The sequence below is a fragment of the Centropristis striata genome, chromosome 5 (assembly GCF_030273125.1).
Source record: "Centropristis striata isolate RG_2023a ecotype Rhode Island chromosome 5, C.striata_1.0, whole genome shotgun sequence".
NCBI lineage: Eukaryota > Metazoa > Chordata > Actinopteri > Perciformes > Serranidae > Centropristis > Centropristis striata.
Genome location: NC_081521.1, coordinates 3,196,801 through 3,223,221, shown reverse-complemented (window position 1 = coordinate 3,223,221; position 26,421 = coordinate 3,196,801). Strand labels below are relative to the sequence as shown.

At 35.4% G+C, this 26,421-nt stretch overlaps 1 protein-coding gene across 3 annotated transcripts in view; it reads left to right on the top strand.

The window, feature by feature from the left end:
- Positions 1-26,421, top strand: part of hdac7a (histone deacetylase 7a) — a 106,411-nt gene that overhangs the window by 38,552 nt on the left and 41,438 nt on the right. The window contains exon 1 of one of the 3 annotated variants that reach the window (XM_059333781.1): positions 19,016-19,192. The exons of the other annotated variants lie outside the window; for them this stretch is intronic. The gene's annotated coding sequence lies outside the window, so the exon portion shown is untranslated. Of the gene's footprint in view, positions 1-19,015; positions 19,193-26,421 lie in introns of those variants that run through there. 3 annotated transcript variants of the gene reach the window in all.

Below are 26,421 nucleotides of genomic sequence, written 5' to 3'. Positions count from 1 at the left end.
CTTCTCAGCCACCAGATTCCTTTTGTCAAAAACAGTAATTTCACCTTGCAGAATGTGAGAGTTGCTGGTCGACCGCTGCCTCCATCTGTTACTTTTGGTTTGTCTTATTGTTTGACTTTGGGGTTAAAGTGTTAGTGAGGATAAGTACCTCATACAACCCACATCCAACGGAATCTGAACTATTCCTTTAAAAGATGGAACCAGTTGATTTTCTGCGTTTTTGTTTCAAATAACAAACCAAAAACATTCTTTTGCATCTTATACATTTAAATTAAAAATGTTAGAGGCAAAACTGACTTCCACATTTATCAATATGATATAAAAAATGCTTTATATTATTGAGATAGCATTAAATTTCAGTTATTAGAGGAAGTGAATAAGTATCAATCCCCAGAGCTCCTGTTCAGCCTGTTTCCTTCTTCCTCCTGCCACTAATCTCCCTTATTGAGTATGCTTGAAAGAGCACACTATATACTTTTCACAGAGCTTAATCCTAGATTTTATTCTTTCGTTACTTCCGTGTTTTTTTTCGGCCAACTACTCCTCCCAGAGTTTCAGTCGCACATACACTAAAAAGGTATCAAATCGACCAGCTCGGCCATGACAAGTTTGCTATGACTTTTCTAAGGGTTTCGGCAAACAGTTTTCAAATTATTGGGCAAAAACACGCCAAAAAAATCCCTTATGGAGAGGCTAGAGTGGATAACATCATAGCTAGAGTGCAGAAGGAGAGAAAAATGTGTCAAAAAATAAATTTGGAAACTGTGCTCGAGGCCGCAGATACCACTCTACAGAAATAATTTACACATAGAAACGTAAGAAAATTCATCTTCTCACTCATATTCGTCTGCTGAAGCTATCAGAGTTATAGTTTGGCCGTAGGACGCACAGATGATCCACCAACATCACCCACAGCCTCATAGACCGCCATGGTAAAAAGGCGGGAAAATTTCTGGAGGAAAGCAGAGGTACCAGTTTTTTTTGGATTGCTCTAAAAAGACAATTTCTTCATTTTTCTTCACAAATCACATATGTAGACGTTCAGGAAGAACTCAGGATGCTCAAAGTGAAGTCGGATCAATGATAGGAGCTACGGTTTGGACAAAAATGCTTTCTGTTCGAGAACGTTTTGCTGTTTTTCGCTCTGTCAGTGGCTTCACAGGAGCAGTTGATTTCAGTTGATTGCCCTGCTCTGATTGGTGGCCGCCACCTGGCCCTGGTTGCTTAGCTACCAAAGCCCGAGCTTAAGACACAAACTGACGAGTTTTAGACACTAACTGACGAGTTTTAGACACAAACTGACAATTTTTAGACACTAACTGACAACTTTTAGACACAAACTGACGAGTTTTAGACACAAACTGACGAGTTTTAGACACAAACTGGCGAGTTTTAGACACAAACTGGTGAGTTTTAGACACAAACTGACGAGTTTTAGACACAAACTGACGACTTTTAGACACTAACTGACGACTTTTAGACACAAACTGACGAGTTTTAGACACAAACTGCCGAGTTTTAGACACAAACTGACGACTTTTAGACACTAACTGACGACTTTTAGACACTAACTGACGAGTTTTAGACACGAACTGACAAATTTTAGACACTAACTGACGAGTTTTAAACACTAACTGACAAGTTTTAGACACTAACTGACAAGTTTCACGCTACTTTCAGACAGACACATGGACAAACAAACACACCAACACCTGGTTTATTATTTTACAGGACTTCCTCCTCTTCTCCATTGTGAAAACAGTTCAAATTGTAATCTAATAATGTATTAGTGAAAGTCAAGCACACTCAAAGTTCTTTAGAATTGTTCTCGTTCTTTATGAGTAACCTGGCCTCACCTTACCATTGAATCAACAGTTTTAGTCTTCATTCAGCATGGAGGTAATACATCACTAAACAACATACAGGAATGGTAACACTGCTACAGCTACGACAATATTTACTCAACATTAAATTGTGCTCCATCTTGAATCTCTTGTGTGTGTGTAGTGTTTTTCTTCCATATTAAATCCCAGCAGCTGACTTATTTTATACTGATCAACAGCCATATTAACCTGCACAGATATATTATGGTCGTTTTGACCTTTTGGGGACCCTTAAGGCTAAAATGCAGTGGTTGTGCAGTAGTTGTGGTAGTCATGGTAGTAATAGTATACGGCAATGAAGGAGGCAGCTATTTTTGACATGCTGAACAAATGGCTTGATTGTTCTGCCTCTAAGTGCATGAAATCACTTGATATGTCATGGTATGTTATATAATACTCTCCAAGGGGGCCCATGGCACTGTGTGTGTGTGTGTGTATTTAGTATTTTTCATGTTTGTTAATTGTGTGTATTTCTGTGTGTCAGCTTAGGGCTGGGCGATATATGTCACATTTTTAAATTCCATTTTTAGACATCCCATAATATGGTGTTTTTCATTTTTGTTTGTCATTTCTGGCCATATTATGCTCTAATATGTTTCAACAGACTATAATTGACCCATTTTAAGCAATTGTTCTGCATTTTAAAATTTGACCATTTTTGACAAAAAGTTTGTTTAGAGGGAGTCATTTTTGGACATCCCATAATGTGGTAATTTGTTGCTATTTTTTGACAAACAGTTCTTGACCTGTGAGTCCTGGGATTCGAACCAGCGACCCCTGTGGTAACAAGCTGATTTCATAACCTCTAGGCCACAGACCACCCATATATATAATAGTGTTTTTCAGCTACTTTTGGACAAACTATACCACCAGTGGCCTATTCTATTTCACAGGCTATTTTTATTTAAGATATTTTTTAATTTAAATGTGCACTTTATGGAGCTTTGATGTCAGCTTGCACATATTTGGTTTAACTGGGAGAGAAAGGCTGTGTGTGTGTGTTTGTGTGTGTAAGTGTATGTGTTGTTCTTAACATTTTAGCAGTGTATCAAATCAATTTGTGTTGTACTAACCTTTGAGCTAAAGGCTCCTTGCTGCGGTCAGCTGGGTAATTGGTCTGTTACTGGCTGCAGTCTGCATCCCTCAGGACGTCTTTTTCTTTCATACACACACATAGAAACCCTTAATCCTGTTGAAATGTGCTGCAGTTGATGTAATTATTTTTAAGGATTTATTCCTGTGGCATTTGGGGGGAAAAACTTTTCAATTTTCACCTCAGTCCCACCTACTGTTCCAGACCATAAGCCTTGGATGTAAAAAAAAATAAAAAAAAAACCATTTGGAGTCTCCAGCAGTATGTGTTTTCTCATTTTCATTTTCATTTACCGAAGTCGATCGAATTAAATCTGTCGGAGGAGTTAGTGTAGGAGTGCTAAAGTATGCGGCGTGGAAATGGCGAAAAAAGTCTAAACCGCCATTTTCGATCCAAGATGACCGACTTACTGTTCATTTTTGGGTATGGCTTCTTGAGACTTTTTGGTGCGTCTTCCCATGATACATGGATGTACCAAATTTCGTGTCTCTACGACAAACCTTCTTTAGGGGCTCAATTCTAGGGGGCACTAGTAGGTCATTTAGCCACACCCATTTCTGAAACCAATGAAATACGTACATTTTCTACGGGATTGAATTTTGTCCCAAGTTTGGTGAGTTTTGGAATATGATAAAGCCCTCAAAAACTAGATTAATTTGCCGTTATAATAATAAACGGACCAATTTCAACAGGGTCCTCGCACTGTTAGTGCTCGGGCCCTAATTATTTGACCAATTATTGCAGCTCTAATTGTTATCGCGATATGAAATGACCTATATTGGGAGGGAACATTTTTAGCCTTATCAAACTTAACTTATGAAGCAATAAGAAAACTCTTGGGTCAGACAGTCTGATATGTGATATATAATAAAAGGTCCCATACATCAGTCTGATTCTGTCTACAGAGAGTTATGGACGGCTCACATTCAGTCTGTTTCACTGACCTCGGATCAGATAGCTGCTAATGTAACAGGACCTCCCTCATCTGGATGGACTCTTGCCTGTGTGTGTGTGTGTGTGTGTGTGTGTGTGTGTGTGTGTGTGTGTGTGTGTGTCTGTGTGTGATCCAAAAATTCTAATTTAATACTAATTGACAATAAAAAAATACAAAGCTAAGAGAAAAAAATCACAAATTTATGAAATACAAAAATCACAAATTATATGAGAAAAAATCACAGATTTAAGAGAGAAATTATACAAATTCAAGATAAAAAAAATCCTTACATTTTTGAGGAAAAAGGCAAATTTAAGAGAAAGATTATACACATTCAGGATAAAAGAAACCCTCAAATTTTGAGGAAAAAGGCAAATTTACAAGAAAAAATGTACAAATTTACGAGAAAAAAAAGTCTTACGATCAAAAATTCAAATTTACGATAAAAAGATCTCTTTATATGACAAAAAAAAATCACAAATATAAGAGAAAAAATACAAATTTATGAGAAAAAAACACCTCAAATTTACGATAAAAAAACACCTCAAATTTACAATGAAAAAATCACAAATTTACGATAAATTTTCAAGAGAAAACATTCCAAATCACCAGATAATGAAGTGAGTGTGTGCGCGTGCGCGTGTGTGTTTAATGGTCTCCAGTGACGTTTACAAGCTAATCTCAACAACCTGGTGGTGCAGCAGAGAGACACAATGCATGTTTATTTAATGTGCGTCTGTGTTTGTGTCTGTCTGTGGGTGTGTGTACACACAGGGTGTTGTGTGTGTGTGTGTGTGTGTGTGTGTGTGTGAGTGTGTGTGTGTATAGACGTCTTTGTGACGCACACAGACAGTGCAGAGAGCAAAGTTGAGAAGAGGAGTTTGCAATGTTTTGCAGTAAACTCAGCAAACAAATGGGCAGAATGTGGTGATGAGGAGGAAGTTACTAGATGATGAGATATGAAGTTCTGGCAACCACAGCTGACGGTATTTTACTGTAAATGAAACAGATTTTTTTTACAGTGTACTTTGACCAAAATATGAATGTTTGGATAGGTAAGAAACACTACTGAGAGTGATATAAAAACTTGCCCATTAATGTCCTGTTGGCCTGTTTTTGGTCTTTATAAACTAGGTCATTTCTCTTTAAGTGCACAGTAAAAATAATAGTGTTGTCACGGTTACTGTTATTTCTGATGCTACATGTTATTTCTCACTAGAATCCCCTCTTTCAAGTTAACTAATAACTGTAAGTGATTCATAATTTATCTGAATATAATATATTAATAGTTTGTTCTATAAAAAACAATATAAAATGCTTGTTTTGTGTTACAAACAGTCCAAAACTCAAACATAATATTTACTTTAACAGCAACGACAAAGAGAACCAGCAAATATTCACATTTAAAAAAAATGGGACCAGATCACTTTTTTAGCATTTTTCTGAAAGAAATGTTTAATCGGTTATTAAATAATAATTATATAAGTTCTGAACTAGAGCTCTCGGCTGTTTTCCTGTCAGGCTGGGCTCAAGTAAGGACTCAGATGCAGAGCACAAAATAAAACATCACCTCACCGCGGTTTGACATTTCTAGCTTGAGGCTAAATAAGAACGAATAGTAGAAAGTGTCACAACTCTGAAACAACTCATATTTTATTGTTTTTCCAGCTACGTGCACTATTTCTAAATGCAGAAAGTGTTATTACTGCTGCTACATGTTGTTTCTCTCTCTCAGGTTAACTAGTAACTGTAAGTGATTCATAATCTATCTGAATATAATATATTAATAGTTTGTTCTATAGAAAAACAATATAAACTGTTTGTTTTGTGTTACAAACACTCAAACATATTTACTTTAACAGCAACGACAAAGAGAACCAGCAAATATTCACATTTGAAAAGATGGGACCAGATCACTTTTTTTTTGGTTGCGTTTTTCTTGATTAACCGGTTATCAAATAATAATTATATTAGGTCTGAACTAGAGCTCTCAGCTGTTTTCCAACCTGAGGCTAAATAAAAAGGAATAGTAGAAAGTGTCACAACTCTGTCAAAAGTAATTTTTTTTATTGTTTTTCCAGCCACTTGCACCATTTCTAAATGCAGAAATGTTATTTTTGCTTATATATTAATAGTTTGTTCTATTTGTTTTGTGTTACAAACAGTCCAAAACTCAAACATAATATTCACTTTAACAGCAAAGACAAAGAAAACCAGCAAATATTCACATTTGAAAAGATGCGTCTAGATCACTTTTTTTTTTCTTTTTAGCATTTTTCTATTTCTAATCAAATAATAATTGTATTAGGTCTGAATTAGAGCTCTCAGCTGTTTTCCAACCTGAGGCTAAATAAAAAGGAATAGTAGAAAGTGTCACAACTCTGTAACAACACTGCAAATGATTTGTTTCTTACCAAGATAAAAAAAATCTTTAGATTTAGAAGAGTTAGATAATTTATCTTGCTTTAAGAGTTAATTTCTCGTTATAGGCGTTCAACATGCTCATTTAAGTCAAGAAATCTTGTCAAGGTAAATTATCTGTCCATGCAGCAAGATCATTTCCCTCAGATTTACTGTTTTTATCTGGTTTTTAGACACACCTTTTTTTGCAGTAAAGTCAATTTTTATTGTTTTTCCAGCCATTTCTAAATGCAGAAAGTGTTACTTTCGTTTAAGAAAAGAACCCCCATCTGTGTGTTTTAAAATCAATGCATCCAGGTTTGTCCAGGACTCTTTATGTATGGATTCTTTTCCTCTGTGTGTGTGTGTGTGTGTGTGTTCATCCCTGACCAGAGAGCGGAGCATGTGCAGGAATGTTAATGTCTTCTTCCTTTGTTGTCCGTGCAGACAGCCGAGTGTGACTGTGCATATTCATGAAGCTGCCTTCCTGGAACATGTTAACTTTTACCAAGGAAAGAACGGTGATAAAAAAAAATCAAATAAGTTGAAGAAATGGAAAGGAAGCAAAAAAGAGTAGAGGGATAGACAGACAGACCGAGAACATCTAGAAATAGAGATACGGGGATGGGAAGACGTGTCAGAATAAGAACATGAAGCAAGATGTCAGACTCCTGACAGCAAAAAATCAGATTTCTCACATTTCTCATTTCACTTCATTAATCTTTTGCAACTGCAACAGGAACCAAAGTTGTTTTTCTATGTTGGTTGGCAGCCAGCCAGTGTGAGATTTAATGTTCTCTATAAAAAATGTCCATGTGAACGGGTCACAGGGTGCAGCAGTAAGTCCTGAAATCTGTTTTAATGCATGATACATTTGGTATTGAATTACATTTTTAGAATTAAATAAGTAGTTATGGATCATAAACTGTTTCTGTACTGATGAGTTTTTGATGAGGGAAGAGAAGATTTTGTCTCTACTGTCAATTTGCTGGTTGTTCCAGGGAACGTCTGAATGTTTTTGGCTCGGTTTGTTTGCCAGCAGGATTATAGAAAAACAATCGGCCCATTTGTATAAAACTTGGAGGAAGTTCCCAGCCGTAGAATTTAGAATTAGAGTGAAAGTGATACAGCACTGTGCATTGAGTTTAGAGATCTTCTGATACCATTTTTTACCTCCTGATACCGATTCTGATACTTGTGCTGTGGGTATCGGTATATACTGGTATCTGATACCAGCATGTTATAAAAAAAAATATCATACTACACCTGCATGACAGCTGCATGACATGATTTTTGATCATTTTGTTTCTATTTCGATAATTTTGTGTACTTTTTTGGTCATGATTACATCAATTTGTGTCATTTTCAGTTATTTTTACATCTATTTTTTGTCAATTTGTGTCTTTTTCGGTTATTTTTACAACTATTTTTGGTCATTCTGTGTCTTTTTTGGTTATTTTTACATCTATTTTTGGTCATTTTGTGTCTTTTTCAGTAATTTCTACATCTATTTTTGGTCATTTTGTGTCTTTTTCGGTCATTTTTACATCTATTTTTGGTCAATTTGTGTCTTTTTCGGTTATATTTACATCTATCTATCGTCAATTTGTGTCTTTTTTGGTTATTTTTACATCTATTTTTGGTCATTTTGTGTCTTTTTCAGTTATTTTTAGATTCTAAATATCGATACTTTGTGGCAATGAATCGATATAATATCGCCACGCAAAATATCGCGATACTATGCTGTATGGATTTTTCCCGCTACCTCTACTGAAAGCCATAGTTGAAAACCAGTTACTGAACTGGAAGTAAATTTTGGAATCTGTCTTTTTTTTTAAACATAACAGCACACTGCAAAAAACAATTTGAATTTTTTTGGCCTAAAACAGTGATTTAAATTGGTAAAACTTGGAAATATAAATTATTGACATTTAGGGAAATTATGTAAGTTAGCACAACAAAGGAAGCCAGTTGTCTGCTCAAAAACAAGTTGGTGAGTTGTTGTTACTTATATCTTTAAGTTGGGGTTCACAACAAGGGACAATAGTTCTGATAACTCTTATTTCTTTGTTGTGAAATGCGGGAAAGCGGTGAAATTCAGTCATTATCGAAAGCTAGCGGCTAACTGATGCTAGCGGCTAACTGGCTAATTTTTACATCTATTTTTAGTCAATTTGTGTCTTTTTCGGTTATTTTTACAACTATTTTTGGTCAATTTGTTTCTATTTCATGATAGCGGCTAACTGATGCTAACGGCTAACTGATGCTAGCGGCTAACTGATGCTAGCAGCGCTGCTTGTTTTTAGCTACAAGAGTAGCCATTAGCGTATCAATGCTAACTCAAAATATACTAACTAAAATATTTAGTTTAACTGTCCAACTTAAAATTTTATCGAAGTTTGTTGCCTTGAAATTTTGAGTTCACCCAACTTTTCTTTTTTTGGAACTAAAATGTCTTTAAATCAAATCAGTTAAATCAAGCGTCTGCATGTCTGCAGGGTAAACTGAGGCTTCATTCAGCAGGAACAGCAAATAATCTACTCTCCTTCTTATCAGAACAAAATAGCCTTTACTGCAGATTGTTTTTTTTTTTTTGTAGCTACCAATCTCTCCTCCACCACATGTTATCAGAGTATCAGTCACTAAGTCACCACTGTTTTCATGACTCACTGTTTTCACCACTGATAACAAGTCAGTTGGAATCATCAGCTGCTTTCAGCAGAGAAGAAACTAAACAGCAGAAACTAGTGGAGAGTTGTGTGTTTGTTGTGTTTCTCAGTCAGAAGTGTGAATGGCGTGTGAGTGTAGATGATGAAGGGGGATTGATATCACTGGGACCGTGTGTGTGTGTGTGTGTGTGTGTGTGTGTTATAAAGATAAAAAGGAGGGAGATCCCTTTGAGTGAGCTGCTGTGTTGAGTGGCTTTATCACTGTTGGGAAATGTGGAGAATGTGTTTGATGTAAAGTAGAGCAGGAGAGTGTGTGTGTGTGTGTGTGTGTGTGTGTGTAAGAGAGAGAGAGTGAGTGTGAAAGAGAGTTTGTGTAGAAATATCTAATTTAGTCAAGTTTTCCTAACATAAAACCAAAAAAGTACCTTTCATGTTATTAAATCAAATGCAACTGAGATGAATAGACTATAAGGGATGTACAGTCATGGAAAAAAATATTAGATCGTTGTTTTCTTCTATTTCTTGTTCATTTTAATGTCTGGTACAACTAAAGGTACATTTGTTTGGACAAATATAATGATAACAACAAAAATAGCTGATAAGAGTTTAATTTAAGAGCTGATATCTAGACATTTAACATGGTTTTCTTGATAATGATTTTGGTAATTATCAAGAAAACCAGTAAAACTACTTGTGACATGTCATATTTTTCTTTGACTTTGCTCTCACTTTGCGATAAAAATACCAGGATATATATCATGTATCAATATTCAGCCTAAATATACACTGCAAATTATTTCTGTCTTACCAAGATAAAAAAAAACGTAGATTTAGAAGTGTTAGGTAATTGATCTTGTTGTAAGAGTTAATTTCTTATTTTAAGCATTCAACATGCTTATTTCTAGATTTAATAATTTAATTTAAAAAAAATCTTGTCAAGGTAAATTATCTGTCCATGCAGCAAGATCATTTCCCTCAGATTTAGTGTTTTATCTTGTTTTTAGACACACCTTTTCTGCAGCGTATCAGGATATGACTTTTGGTCCATATCGCCCAGCCCTAATTGCAATCAGATTTATTTTATTTTTTTAACATTTGACGAAAACTTTTGATGTTTTGTGTTAAAGACGGGAAAAAGACATGACAATAAGGTCCTGAGTGGGACTCTTAGCTTTGAAACTATGATCTTTTTTGTACAAATTTGATCTTGCTTCCAAATGTTTGGCCTGTAGTGTATGTAAATTAGGTTAAGGAGAAACGAAAAATAAATCAAGCGTTCCCTCTGTTACATTCATTCCTCCTTAATCTCTCTGACTTTTGGTCTATATCGCCCAGCCGTAAATGCAATCAGATTTTTTTTTCACATTTGACGAAAACTTTTGATGTTTTGTGTTAAAGACATGACAATAAGGTCCTGAGTGGGACTCTTAGCTTTGCTTTTGTGCAGCCAAAAGAGGACTCAGTGTCATTTGTCAAACCGGACAGCACACCTGGTGTCTCCTCTGATGAATGAATAGTTCTAAAGTTTCCAGCTTCAGGCGAGTTGCAACACCGAGTCAAGCTGAAGATGACAGGGACAGAAGGAATGTATATGTGTCTGAGTGTGTGAGACCTGTTTGTGAGTTATGTAAATGGTGTTTTAGACCTAGAGGAATCCTAAAGCACCTGTTTATTTGAAGCGGAGCAGGATGTAAGAGCTACTTTAGATTCCTCTTTTACGAGCTCGCACGACATCCATAAATCTCTTTCTGTCAAGTTTAGGAACCTGTCGTTTGTGAAAGTTATATTGCTGCTTGAGATTGTTTGTGTGTCAAAGCAACAAGTTTGTCCAGATGTTTACCTTGACCCTAACCTGAAGCCCTACCTGAGTTCATTCACAATTCTTCTCATTTGTTATTTGACCTTTTATTATTAAGGCCCTGTTGAATTGGTCCGTTTTTATTATAACGGCAAATTAATTGTGTTTTGAGGGCTTTATCATATTCCAAAACTCACCAAACTTGGGTCAAAATTCAATCCCGAAAATTGAAAATGTACGTATTTCATTGGATTCAGAAATGGGCGTGGCTAAATGACCTACTAGCGCCCCCTAGAATTGACCCCCTAAAACAAGTTTGTCGTAGAGACACGAAATTTGGTACATCCATGTATCATGGGAAGACGCACTAAAAAGTCTCAGGGAGCCATACCCAAAAATGAACAGGAAGTCGGCCATCTTGGATGGAAAATGGCGGTTTAGACGTTTTTCGCCATTTCCACGCCTTATGCTTTAACAAACCCCTCCTACAGATTTAATTCGATCGACTTCAGACTTGTTCAGTACCATCAAAAGGCCTTTGAGATCAAAAGTTATTAAAAGCTTTGCAGACCGTCACACTAAGGGGGCGTGGCATGGCGGCAAAATATGGCGTTTTGTCATAAAACACGAGACTGTATAAATTGACCATACATTGTCCAATCTGCCTCAAACTTGTCCTGCATGATGATGGTCCATCACTGAACAGTTCTACATAACTATATTTCATAAAGCCCCGCCCCTTTTGATTAGCCACGCCCATTTTCCCCAACTAATTAACCATTTGTCGGTAGTAAACTACAAATTATTTGGTTCTTACGAAGATGCAAAATAACTTAGATTTAGAAGTGTTAGATGATTTATCTTGTTTATTTAAGCTTTGTGAAGTGTTCAACATGCTTATTTCTAGATTTAATAATCTTAATTTAAGAGATATTGTCAAGTGAAATTATCTGTCCATGCAGCAAGATCATTTCCCTCAGATTTAGTGTTTTTATCTTGTTTTTAGACACACCTTTTTTGAAGTGTAGCAGAGAAAATTGAAGTGAACACTTGATGAATGCAGTATTTATGTCCTGAACATATGATCGTATCTGTCGGTGGGGATTTTTTTTTCTGTACATCATGAGAACTCAAAATATTCCTCAGTTCAAAGGAGCCTTGAACATGAAGGCCTGGAGCGAGAAATCTACCAGAGACACGTGGATGATTTAGATGCTCCTGGTGTCCTCACTTAACCCTCTGGAGATGTGAGCACCAACCAAATGTTCTCACTTAAGAGGGTCGAGTTCATCATTCATGCTATTCTTAAAACACACACACACACACACACACACTTACACGCACACACTTATACACACAGCAGAGGGTAGTTTGTTCTTAAACTTGTCGACAGCTCCACACACTACCATTTACACTTAAACACTCAAATATGCACCTACAGAGCAAAAACACCATAAATATAGAAATAGTTTGGCGACAGTTGTAGGCAGGCAGGCCTTCACGCACACACACACACACACACACACACACACACACACACACACACAGAAACCACAGTCTGGCCAGCTGCTATGGGAAGAGAAGAGGTTTTGAATGGGAGTGACAGCTGTGGATTCCTCAGGATGAAGGAGGGAGAAAGAGAGAGAGATAGCAGATAGAAAGCAAGAACGAGTGAGAGTCAGAGAGAGGGAACTCTTGATTTATTTTTATTTTCTCTATATTTTCTATTTACATACACTACAGGCCAAAAGTTTGGAAAATACTTTGCAACAAAATAAATGTGATTATTACATATAGAGTCACTTATTAGAACACATTTTACTATAATTATCAGGTCTTTGGGTTTTTATTGCTCAGACTTTGTGTATCCTTCTTTCCATAGCAAAATACATTGTTATGAAGTTTAATTTAAACAGAAAACAAATTATCACTTTAAATGTATCAGGATTTTCATGTCAGAAGTAACTAAAGCTGTCAGCTAAATGTAGTGGAGTAAAAAAAAAAGTATTCAATTTACTTCAAAATGTAGTGAAGTAGAAGTCCACTGCAAAAACATGAAGCTTACCAAGTATTTTCTTCTTATATCTAGCAATAGTATCTTATTTATATTGTTTCGAGTATAATTTACCTACTGACCATAGCTTTATGTGCTTATTTAATTATTATTATTATTATTATTATTATTGCTTATTTAATTATCTTATTGTTTAAAGACTTCTTTTTAGGATTGACATTGTGAGCTTTTTCATGCTTTTCAAGCTATTCAACTGTTGAATATGGTTATAAAAGTATAATATTCATAATGTAGTGAAGTAGAAGTATAAAGTTCCATAAAATGGACATACTCAAGAAAAGTGCAAGTACCTCAGAATGGTACTCAAGTACAGTACTAGAGTAAATGTACTTAGTTACATTCCACCACTGGCAGTTTGATCGAAGCAATAATCTACTTTTCGAGAATAATAACCAAAAAATTCCCAGGAAAGACCAAAAAAACTTGTGTGTAACTGTGACTTATTGCATTGATGTCACTGTTTATACCAACAGGATAAAAACATGCATCATTATGGAAGTGATTAATACTCTAACGGGGTAAAAGGTGCAGGAGGTGAGGGTGTATTCACAAAAAAAAAAATCTAGAGTTGCTAAATCAGCGTTGCGCAACACAGGATCTCTATGAATAGTCTGCTACTGACAGTTAGGATCACATGTTCTCTCATCAGACCTCAGTCCTGCTGCAGAAGCAACACTTTATCAACAAACAGCATCATAATAATGTTAAAGAAAAAAGCAAAGGTTTTCCAGAAAAACACTTCCAGTGAAGTATTTAAAAGGAATATTTGTGATGTCAGTAACAGTCAGAGGTGGAAAGTAACATAAGTACATTTACTCAAGTACAGTACTTAAGTTCAGTTTAAAGGTACTTGTACTTTACTTGAGTATTTCCATTTTATGTAACTTTATACACTGCAAAACCAACTGACAAATAACAAGAAATAAATAACTAGAATTAAGCAAATACATGCTCGGAAAAAAAAATTTTTGAATAATAATAAGATAATTAAATAAGCACATAATAATACTAATAATTAAATAAGCACATAAAGTTATGGTCAGTAGGTAAATTATACTCAAAACAATATAATGACGATATAATTATTACTTATATACTTATACTTATATATTATTACAACAGTATATTAGGTAGTTAAAATGAGTCCTGTCTTTTCAAAATAAAACGCTGCTTACATAAATGCATCAATACAAATAATGTAATAATATATTTAAAACTTATAAAACAATCTGAGTGGGTTCATTCTGCATAACGAGTATTTTTACTTTTGATACTTTAAGTACATTTTGATGCTGATACTTTTGTACTGTTACTTCAGTAAAACCAAAATTTACCAAAAATTACCAAAGACGAGGTAAAATAACCACAAAAATAAACACAATTACCTTTAAAAAAGCCATAAAAGTTTCAAAAAACACGTAAAAAAACCCACAAAATTTTCAAAAAAGACTTAAAATGACCCAAAAAAGACACAAAATTACCAACAAAAATACACCAAAAATGACAACATTTTCAAAAAAGACACAAAATTACAAAAAAAAAAAGATTTACAATTACCAAGAAAGCCACACAAAATTACCCCAAAATGTATATATATATTTAGAATATATAAAACAATCTGAGTGGGTCCATTCTGCATAACGAGTACTTTTACTTTTGATACTTTAAGTACATTTTGATGCTGATACTTTTGTACTTTTACTTCAGTAAGTTTTGAACGCAGGACTTTTACTTGTAGTGGAGTACTTTAACAGTGTGGTATTAGTACTTTTACTGCAGTAAAAGATCTAAATACTTCTTCCACCACTGGAAATAGTGTTAAAACTCCTGAAGGAAACAAACAGCACCACCTACAGAAACTGAAATGTCATCAAACTGAAAATCCTGTGTGAAAAATATCACATTGCAACAGTTTGATTGACAGCTGATCTGAAGAAACACCAAAACACTTCCCCAAAACTGAAGTAAACGTACTGTAGCATTGCAAAAGCACTGACAGTCAGCTGAAATCACCCTGCTGGGAAGTAGTTTCTCCTCCTGAGTGAGCAGTGATTGTCTAATTTGACATGTCACAAGAAGTTTTATTGAAACCGTTTATTTTAGTGAACATAAATATTGTATAACAAAAGGAGAACCTTTTTTTCAAGTCAAAGTTCCATAAAGTGCACATTTAAATAAAAAAATATCTTAAATAAAATAGCCTATGAAATAAAATAGGCCAATCTTTTTCTGAAATAAATATATTTATATGAGAAAAGAGTAACGAACATTACAAAATATCTAAATATGACAAACCCTAGTAAATATATTGATATATCTTTTATAATGATATCGCCCAGCCCTACAATGTACTGATGTATGATATTGTCACTGTAAGTCAAATCATATGGATATAAAACCCAGTACAGGGCTGAATCCACCACACTGTAAAAAAACAAACAAAAAACCTGTTGTTTTTACGGTAAAAAAACGGCAGCTGTGGTTGCAGTAGAACTTTTTTAATATTGCGGTAAAATGATATTAGCACTGTTGATTTCATATTTAAGATTGCCATTTTATAAATTTACCGTAAAAATAAAGTTTTTCCATCAAAAGAAACGCTGTTCTGCCATATAATTGACAAGAAAATACTTTATAAATGGTGCCTAAATGAAAGATTTTACCATTAAATATTACATAAATAAATAAGTTTCTATAAATAAAACAGTAAAATCAAACAGATAAACATAGTAGAATAAATAAAAGACATAGTTAAACATAGTAAAATGAATAAAAGACACAGAGCACCACAAAACTCAGGCAAAGTTAAAAAGCCAGGTAACAAAAATGGGTCTAAAGACGAGACTTAAAACACTCCACATTATAGCGATCATAGAAAGCTAACATGCTAACATTAGCGGCCGATTGATAGCATGCTAACGTTAGCTGGCGATTGATAGCATGCTAACGTTAGCGGACTAGCAGGACCAAGACCAACTGGGTGCCGTTAAAGGAGACCAAATAAAACGTGTATCATTCATTTATTTGATTTGTTTGATATGGGCTAGCAGGCTAACACTAGCGGGCTAACGCTAGCGGCCTAACGCTAGCTGGCTAACGCTATATCAAGTTACAACATGAAAATATAATTATCTTGAAATAACATGATAATATCACTAGCGTGTCCAGACGTGTGCATCACTTTTAAGTGTCCTCTGGAAACACTTCTGTTGTGTTGTGGTCTTTACAGCGTTTTATAAATGCTGCACTTGTGTTGTCAAATGGATGAAGTATTTTCTCAGTTTGCTTGTGTTTTGTGTATTTGCATGTGTTTTCTTAAGTTGCAGCGCTCGTAGTGAACATTAACAGTACTATAAAGAAAACAGAGTGACATTAGCCATTATTTTAGTCCCAAACACTTCACTTACTGGAGTTAAACCAGATTTATTCAATCCCATTCAGTCCCACAAAGTATTGAAATAGATAGAAAAAAATTAACTGGATTGTCAATAGTTGAGTGAGTAGTTTTCCGTGTTCCTGTAGTGTGAGTGTTTGTAAGTGATTGTGTGTTTAGCGTGTTGCCTTCAGGGCCACTGTTAGTCATTAATCAGAGTCGTTAATGGATGCTGAAGCCCTCACACATACATTGAGCAGAGATCTGGGAGTGTGTGTGTGTGTGTGTGTGTGTGTGTGTGTGTGTGTGTGTGTGTATTAGAAAGGGATGGGGCTTGTTTTTGATGCTTGTTTCTGGTTTGTTTGACCATCTAACTTTCACAATAACACATTTTTTAAGGACGATATATTTTCCCAGAAACTCACGATAAACCATATGTATCGTTGTATTTATGCCGTTTTAGTTTTATTACTATATTAGAGCATAATAGGTGCATCCTTTTCCACAGCAATGCGTTTTTAAATCTCGAGAATATTAAACATTGGAAAACAAATATTAAAATATTCTAGATTAATAAAACATAAATAAATAAACTACAACTAAAAACAAATAAAATACACTCTCAGGCTTGCAATGAGATAATCATTATGTATTATATTATTTTATTATTAAAATAACATTTAAACAGATGGAATGGCTGCTTGGGAAATTAAGATTATTACACTTAAAATAAGAAATTAACTCTTAAAACAAGATAAATTAAAGCTGCCAGCAGCGATGAACTGGCCCGAGCAGAGTGACCTGATGATTATTGGTTTCTTACCAAAATAAAAAAAAAGTTAACTTGTTAGATAATTTATCTTGTTTTAAGAGTTAATTTCTGATTTTAAATGTTCAACATGCTTATTTCTAGATTTAATAATCTTAATTTAATAAATCTTGTCAAGGTAAATTATCTGTCCATGCAGCAAGATCATTTCCCTCAGACTTAGTGTTTTTATCTTGTTTTTAGACACACCTTTTTTTGCACCTATATTTGACCATGTGGTCCAGTTGGGGGATTTTTTTCCCTTGTTTGGCTCAAGGGCACTGCGGCAGCAGCGTCACAACAGCAGCAGGGGGGGAGAGGGGAGGAAATGGGAGTCTAAACTCAGCTCTTAAACAGGAAGCCACCCTGCTTCTCTCATTGTTGTGTTTTTATAGACTCAACTTCCTGCCAGCCCCCACCCCACCCCCCCTCGTTACCATGGTTACCATCCCCTGCTGTTTATGGGATGGATTGTGAAGATCCTGACGGTCATCACTGGTTCAAAGTGTTAAAAAACAGTAAAAAAAAACCTCAACTTTATTTGTAAAGCACTTTAAAAACAACAAACAAGTGCTGAACATAAACAAGCAAAACAAGAACAATAAAATAAATAAAACAGGAAATAAACACTTAAATAAATAATTTCATTGCTTTTAAAAAAAAACAAAAAACAAACTATAAATAAAAACAAACCATAAAAACACTAAAACAAGAACACTGAAATGTTCTTATTGTTGATGAAGTCTTTAAACGCATCTTGCAGGTTATTAGATGTTTAATGTTTTTTATATTTTTTTTATAATCATCATCATTTATTTCCTGCAGTTATTTTTAGTTTGCACATATGATTCCAGCATTAACAAGTAAAAAAAAGCTTCCTGTCTGCAGCCTGCAGAGACCAGGTGTAAAAATAGATAAACAATAGCTACTCAATAAAATTGAGGCAACAGATTGCACGCGATATTATTAATTAAATATAACTACGTTACAAGTTGAGTTAATAACAACTTAACAGGAAGTGCCTGTCAATTAAAAACGGACTAATTCTACTAATAATTGTGTTGGATTCATTCAGAATTCTCTTGATTTAGAATTACACATTGCACATAAAGATTATATTTAATGTGATCAAAATAATTTGACTACATTTTATCAAATATTTGAAGTAAAATGAAATTACTTTTTCCCCCTACACAATAAAGACGTGTAAATAAACATTTCTTTTGTAAAATGTAAAATCAAAAACTGTAATATTAATTGATTAATTAATTATTTAATTAATGCAGGCTATTCAAAATTTTTTGTCATTTTTTTGGCAATTTTTGAATCTATTTTGGACATTTTTGCATCTATTTTTGGTTGTTTGGTAATTTTTAGATTCCATCTCAAACATTTTTATATTAAAGTTACTTGATTGATTGATTGATTTGATTGATTGATTTAGAATTTATTTGAACACAAAATAAAAGACGAACATTTAAAAACAAACCAACAACAATAAATACAAGACAACAACACAAAATGAAACAACAACAAGACTCAACTCTTATTTGTGTTCAAAAGGAGTCAAAGCTTATTAAATCCCTTCTCCCTATGTTAATTTAACTATATATATATATATATATATATATATATATATATATATATATATGTCTGTTAATTAAACTATATTTAGTTATATAACAACAATAATATATATATATACACAAATATATGTATAACACATAGTAATGTAGTTTATAAATGAGTTTATAAACTACATTACTATGTGTTATACAACATATATATATATATATATATATATAATATATTAAGTAAAATGAATAATAATAATAATAATATAATATATATTAATATATAATAATATATTAAGTAAAATGAATACTTTATTACAGTGTGTGTGAATGAGATGATGAAATCAAAAGTTTGGTGTGGGACACAGTGTCAACAAATAGAGAGAGAGAGAGAGAGAGAGACAGAGAGAGAGAGGGAGGAGAAGAAAGAGAAGGAGTTAAAGAAAAAGAGGATGTGGCTGACAGTAAAAGATGACTGGAGGGGAGTGGAGCTCTCTGTCTAATTATAGATCCTGCTGTGAGCTGGCTGAGGCAGAAGTGCTACTGGGGTTTTTCACATAGCCGGATATTTACAGGACAAACACGGGTACGTGCCTCTATCACTCTATCACTCTATCACTTTATATTTCCCTTTATTCGCTTTTTATTCCATGTTTCTGCACGTTGTGTGGACGTTTTTATGATCCGACTGGGAGCTGAAACCTGTTGGATCTTACTGCGCTGTGGAAGCTGCTGTAGTGTGTGTGTGTGTGTGTTTGTGTGTGTGTGTGTGTGTGTGTGTGAGTGTGTGAAACTGTGATGCGGGCGTGCGAGGAGTAGATAGATAGATAGAAAGAGAGAGAGAGAGAGTTTTATTTCTGGTGTTATTTAATTCATCCTGACTCTTCTAGTGCTACTACACTTGTTTTAACAGCAGTAACACAATGCAAGAGGTGTGTGTGTGTGTGTGTGTGTGTGTGTGTGTGTGTGTAGACAGTGGCCTTGGATGTTTATGGAAACTCAGTGAGGACTTAGGAAACTGGACCCTTACTGCATTATATATCAACCTTCCTCTGTTACTGTCACACACACACACACACACATATAAGCACGCACACACACACACACACACACACATGAACACACACACATGCACGTATACACTGCAAGAAAGGTGTGTCTAAAAACAAGGTAAAAACAGTAAATCTGAGGGAAATGATCTTGCTGCATGGACAGATAATTTACCTTGACAAGATTCCTTAAATCAAGATTATTAAATCTAGAAATAAACATGTTGAACACTTAAAATAAGAAATTAACTCTTAGAAGAAGATAAATTAAATTATATAATAATTTTATAACAATAAAAATTAGTATATAGTAGTACTATACTATAGTATAATAGTTTCTTACCAAGATAGAAAAACGTTTTGTGTGTTTTTTTGGTGTGTTTTTTGTCTTTTTGTGATTTTACGTCTTTTGTTTCTTTTTTTTGTGGTCATTTTATGTCTGTTTGTGTATTTCTTGTGTATTTTTTGTGTCTTTTTTCTGTGATTTTGCGTCTGTTTTTGGTGTTTTTTTGTCTATTTGTGTATTTTTTTGTGATTTTACGTATTTTGTGTCTTTTTTGATGATTTTTTTTTGTCTTTTTATGTCTCTTTTGTGATTTTAACGTCTTCTGTGTCTTTTTTGTGTTTTTTTGTCTTTATGTCTTTTTTGTGATTTTACGTCTTTTGTTTCTTTTTTTTGGTCATTTTATGTCTTTTTGTGTCTTTTTTGTATCTTTTTTTGGTGATTTTGTGTCATTTTTTGGTCATTTTCTGTCTATTTGTTTATTTTGTGTCTATTTGTTTACAGTGCAGTAACTTAACATATTTCATGCTCAAATGCATGTATAACAGTATAAATAGGAATACAAAAGGTTTGAAGCAAATAAAAAAATAACCACTTACTGAACTTACTTAAATTACTGATTTCATGCTCAGATGCATGTAGTTGTACTGAGGGCCACTTCTCGTGAGGGTGCGGGCCGGATGTGGCCCCCGGGCCTCCAGTTTCCCACCCCTGACATAGATGCAGGATGTATAAATCTATAGGTAAACCTCTGAAACTGCACATCAAACACACATGCATGCAGCTTCAGCAGCTGACAGGCTCAGTGGGACGGCCTGCAGGACGTTGGCCTGTTTGTTATTAGTAACTGAATCTATTTCTGGTTTGTTTATCCTCCCACAGGTTTGTTCTGATGAGAACGCTGCTCCACATCTAAAATGATAACATGGTGACAAAGAACTGGCATTGCACTTTACTTTTTAAGTGTTTTGCATTCATTTATTTTGCATATTAAATCAGATAAACATTGGAAAATCCTGTTTTTTTTTAGCAAAGACTTAAATTGCCCAAATGTCTATTATCGTTTTACATGTGAACTCTTTCCAGTTATTTCTCTGTTGTCTGTTCACTGCAGAAAAGGTGTTTAAAAACCAGATGAAAACAGTAAATCTGATGGAAATGATCTTGCTGCTAATTTACCTTGACAAGATTTCTTAAATTAAGATTATTAAATCTAGAAATAAACATGTTGAACATTTAAAATAAGAAATTAACTCTTAAAACAAGATAAATTAAAGCTGCCAGCAGTGATGAACTGGCTCAAGCAGAGTGACCTGATGATTATTTGTTTCTTACCAAGATAAAAAAAAACTTTAGATTTAGAAGTGTTGGATAATTTATCTTTTGTTTTTGATATTTTTGTGTCTTTTTGTGTCTTTTTTAAGTTATTTTGTGTCTTCTTTTTTTGTCATTTTGGGACTTTTTTTTGGTCATTTTGTGTGTTTTTGTGTCTTTTTTAAGTTATTTTCTTTCTTTTCCTGTATTTTTTTAGTCATTTTGTGTCTTCTGTGGGGTTTTTTTGTCGTCATTCTGTCTTCTAATTTTGTGTCTTTTTTTAGTCATTTTGTATGTCTCCACTCTGCTCGGGCCAGTTCATCGCTGCTTGCAGCTTTAATTTATCAGGTAATTTCTTATTTTAAGTGTTCAACATGCTTATTTCTAGATTTAACAATCTTGATTTAAGAAATCTTGTCAAGGTAAATTATCTGTCCATGCAGCAAGATCATTTCCCTCAGATTTACTGTTTTTATCTTGTTTTTAGACCTTTTTTTGCAGTGAATATCGACTAATCATTCAATATAAAAAATGGACACAATAGTTTTTTTCTGGACTAAATATATTATCATTTATATGCATGACTTTTTTTGCTTTTTTGTGTTTAAAGTAAAGCTGCAAATGTTTGACAGCTGAAAAAAAAACACTCTTTCCTGAGGAGTGTTTTCTAGATAAATCACTGAAGGCTGATGTTTGAGCCAACTGTCTAGAGGAAGGCTAAAAATGCACTTTCAGCATAAAGTTGAGGACTTGCTTTTCTAATTCGGGAAGTGAGGAATAGTATGAACTGGACAATGTACAACTGTACAATTTGGTTCCAGTTTAGTCTGTAAACCTCCACTGATTGGCTGTAAACTTCATCAATTAGACAGAAGAACAGTCATCTTTATCTTTATTACACACACATATAATACAAATACATTTAAAATGTTAAAATCTGATTCAACAAACAGAGATAAGGCTTTTTAAATCAATGTTGTTGTTAATTATTGATGTATCCAAGGGTCTAAAACTTCCAGTTTGCACTTAGTATATGAAAAAAATAAACATATTTAGTGTTTTTATCGTTTAAAACATGTGTATTTACATTTCTAAAAGGGCATTAAAGGGTTAAAATTATTTAGGAAATGCATGTAAATTGTATAGTTGTGATCAGGACTGAAGTTATTCAACAGATTTAATGCACTGAAAGTGAAAAAATATTCATATTTTATATTTTTAGAGCACTTTTTAAGAAGTGAACATTTTTTTGCACCAAGGATAAAAAGTGGGGTATTTTTTATAAACTCACACTGCTCAAAAATGAATAATGCATCTTGATCAAATAAGAGAAAATTCTCAGTCTTTTTATTTCTCCACAATGAGAATCAAACCCTGGTCTCAATTTTTTGAATGAAACATTAAAAAAAGTTGAACTTTGCAGCTTTATTTTGACAACATGATGTCCTGACACACATCCTGATCTTTCAGTTTCCTATGATACCAGTTTATCTCCAGTTTATTCCTAAAAGTGAGCTCGCTACGGTGGAAAAACGGCAAAAATACGTCTGAATACTAAATACTAAATACTTTGTGGCCATGAATCGATATAATATTGCCAAGCAAAATATCGCGATACTACGCTGTGTGGATTTTTTTCCCGCACCTCTAGTATCATTATTATCACACTAGTATCATTATTATCACACTAGTATCATTATTATTATTATTGGGAAGAGAAATGTGATTCATAACCAGGCAACCATGAGAACTTCTGCTGAAAGTGAGACAGTGTGAGTGTGTGTGAGTGTGTGTGTTGCTGCATCATCAGACTTGAACCTGTGACCCTGTGAGTCTGTTTGCTTTAGATGAAATGAGAAATGTTTTATTTCGCAAAGACGTGATTTAAACTAGGATCAGTTATTATCTGGAATTAATACTCACACACACACCCACACCCACACACACAGATACACAGAGACACACACACACACACACACACGTACACAAACAGACAGACACACGCACACACACACACACACTTACACACAGACAGACACACAGTCACACACAGTCACACACACAGTCACACACATACGCACAGACACGCACACACACACATACACATACACAAACACACAGATAAACAGATACACATAGACACACACAGACTCACACACACACACACACACACACACACAGACAAACAGACACACACTCACACACTCACACACACACACACACACACACACACACACACACACACACACACACACACACACACTCACACAGATACACAGACACACACACACACACACACACACACTCACACACACACACACAGACACACACACACTCACAGACACACACACAGACACACAAACACAGACAAACACACACACACACACGTACACACACTTACACACACACAAAAACACAGACACACACACACTCAGACATTTACACACAGATACACAGACACACTCATACACACACAAACACAGACACACACACACACACACACACACACACACACACACACACAAACAAACACAAACACACACACACACACACACACAGATAGTAATTTATGGTTACATGTATGTTTAATCATTTTTGGAATACAAGGAAATAAATTGCATGTTTTTATTGCAGGTGCACAAAGAAAGAGATAAGAAGGAGACGTGTTGGGCTGCTGTTTCTATGCAAATAACACACACACACACACACACACACACACACACACACACACACACACACACACAGATTACAATAACACAGCTGTGTGCCACTACAAGCCTGAGGAGAAGGGGATATTACAGCAGTTTGAGGTTGTCCGATCAGTCATTTATGTCTCTTTATTTTGTTTCAGTCTGCTGGTTTTCCTATTTCTGAAACATCTAGTATATGCTAATGACTTCCCCCCACCTTTAGGGCCTTTTTATTTGCATTAAACTCTCTTTTTTTATTATTATTTTTAACTCCCAGCCTCACAGATACCCTGAGGTAATGACGTCTTTATCTGCTGAAAGTATCTGTTGCCTGTCAATGGTGTAGTGTGATTTAGGCTCACGGTTCAGTCAAAACAGGAGAAGGCGTTGTAGCTATATTTGGACGGGTGTCAAGACACAAAGTGGTGGCGTCTGCTCTGCCGGTTGTTGACTTTGTATAGAGTGTCTATCACTAGTGGCACTCTGCAGCCTGTCAGCTCTGCTGCAGTGTGCACAGAGGGAATAAACTCGTCTGCAGGTTGTTGACCAACTCGCCTTTCTTGTCTTTTGCCTTCCTCTCCCTTCTTTTTTAGCCCCGTCTGTCCTTTTTTTTACTTGTTTAGATGCTGTATTGCCCCAGTTTTCTCCCACATGTGTTTTTTTCTCTCCTTTATATCTCACTCTGACATCATGTGTCCACTCAGTGAGATGAAAAGAGTCGACGATGAAAGCAGAGTGACACAGAGAACTCTTGTGTATCCTCGTCTTTCCTGTAGAACAAGTCCTGACTTACCAGAAGACAAGATCAAAATAAAAGAATAGAAAGGGGAGGAATCAATATAAAGGGATTACCGAGTGTCAGGCCTTTAGGGAGACACACACACACACACACACACACACAAGCACACACACACGTACGTGCACAGTGTTTCATTCTGTCTCTATGGAGAACTGAACTTAATCTTTCAGATAAATCTGCACATTCCCAACGGTCCCTGTAACCAGACAGGCCGTATCAGACTGGGTCGTTGGTGATTTCCATAATGACACACCCACGCATACACACACACACACACACACACAGACACAGACACACACACACAGAGTAAACCTAGTTTTACTGTGCATTGTTTCAAGGGAAGCTGACACTCCTGGACTTTAATCCTGCTTGATTTGGAAACACCTGCTGGTAACAACACAAGTCTAACAAGTCTCTGTCCAGAATCACACACTTAGAGCAGCTATTAATCAGAAATACAATAACAGAAGAGTAGCTCTTGTATGTTCTTTTTGTTAGGTTGTGGGCATCATTTTACTTTAGTAAAAAAGACCCCACTGTCAACAGTGTCATCCAACAAAAGAACAGTGTTGTCTCCTGCATCAGGTCCTGTACTTGCACACGATACAGAGGCAGATACATAATGTGAAGACATTCAGTGTGTTTACATGCACAGTTTAATCGATCTATGCTTAAAAAATCAATTTTGGCTTCTACTAGGACTACTGTCCTCGTCCCAGTTTACATGCAACTGAGAAAATCGAATAACTGACGGGAACGTGTCCTCCTCCTCATCACTGGGTGGTGATTTGCGTCCTTTCAACGGGTTAATATGGCGCCTTTCTGTTGACCTCAGTTAGACACTTTGTGCCGTTGTTACTGACCAGTGACCGGCTAATGTAACCGTCTAATGTGACCGGCTAATGTGACCGGCTAATGCAACTGGCTAATGTGACCGGCTAATGCAACTGGCTAATGTAACTGGCTAATGTGGCCGGTGAATGCAACCGGCTAATGTGACCAGCTAATGCAACCAGCCAATGCAACCGGCTAATGCAACTGGCTAATGTGACTGGCTAATGTGGCCCGCTAATGCAACCGGCTAATATGACTGGCTACTGTGGCCAGCTAATACAGCCGGCTAATGCAACCGGCTACTGTGACTGGCCACTGTGACCGGCTAATGCGACCGGCTAATGTGGCTGGCTAATGCAACCGGCTAATGTGGCCGGCTAATGTGACCGACTAATGTGGCCAGTGAATGCAACAGGCTAATGTGGCCAGCTACTGTGACCAGCTAATGCAACTGGCTAAAGTGGCCGGTGAATGCAACCGGCTAATGTGACAGGCTAATCTGACAGGCTAATGCAACCGGCTAATGTGGCCGGCTAATGTGACCGGCTAATGTGGCCAGTGAATGCAACCGGCTAATGTGGCCAGCTAATACAACTGGCTAATGTGACCGGCTAATGTGGCCGGTGAATGCAACCGGCTAATGTGACAGGCTAATGCAATCAGCTAATGTGACCGATAATGTTGCCGGCTAATGTATAATGCAGGTTTAAGACACGCATTTGTTTCATTTTTCCCATCTGGAGGTTGTTTATTGGTTTACATTTATTTGTTGGCCCTGTTTTTAAAAACACAGACAGCTATAAAATGCATGTTGATAAAAATGAATCTAAAAACATAATTGTTTGA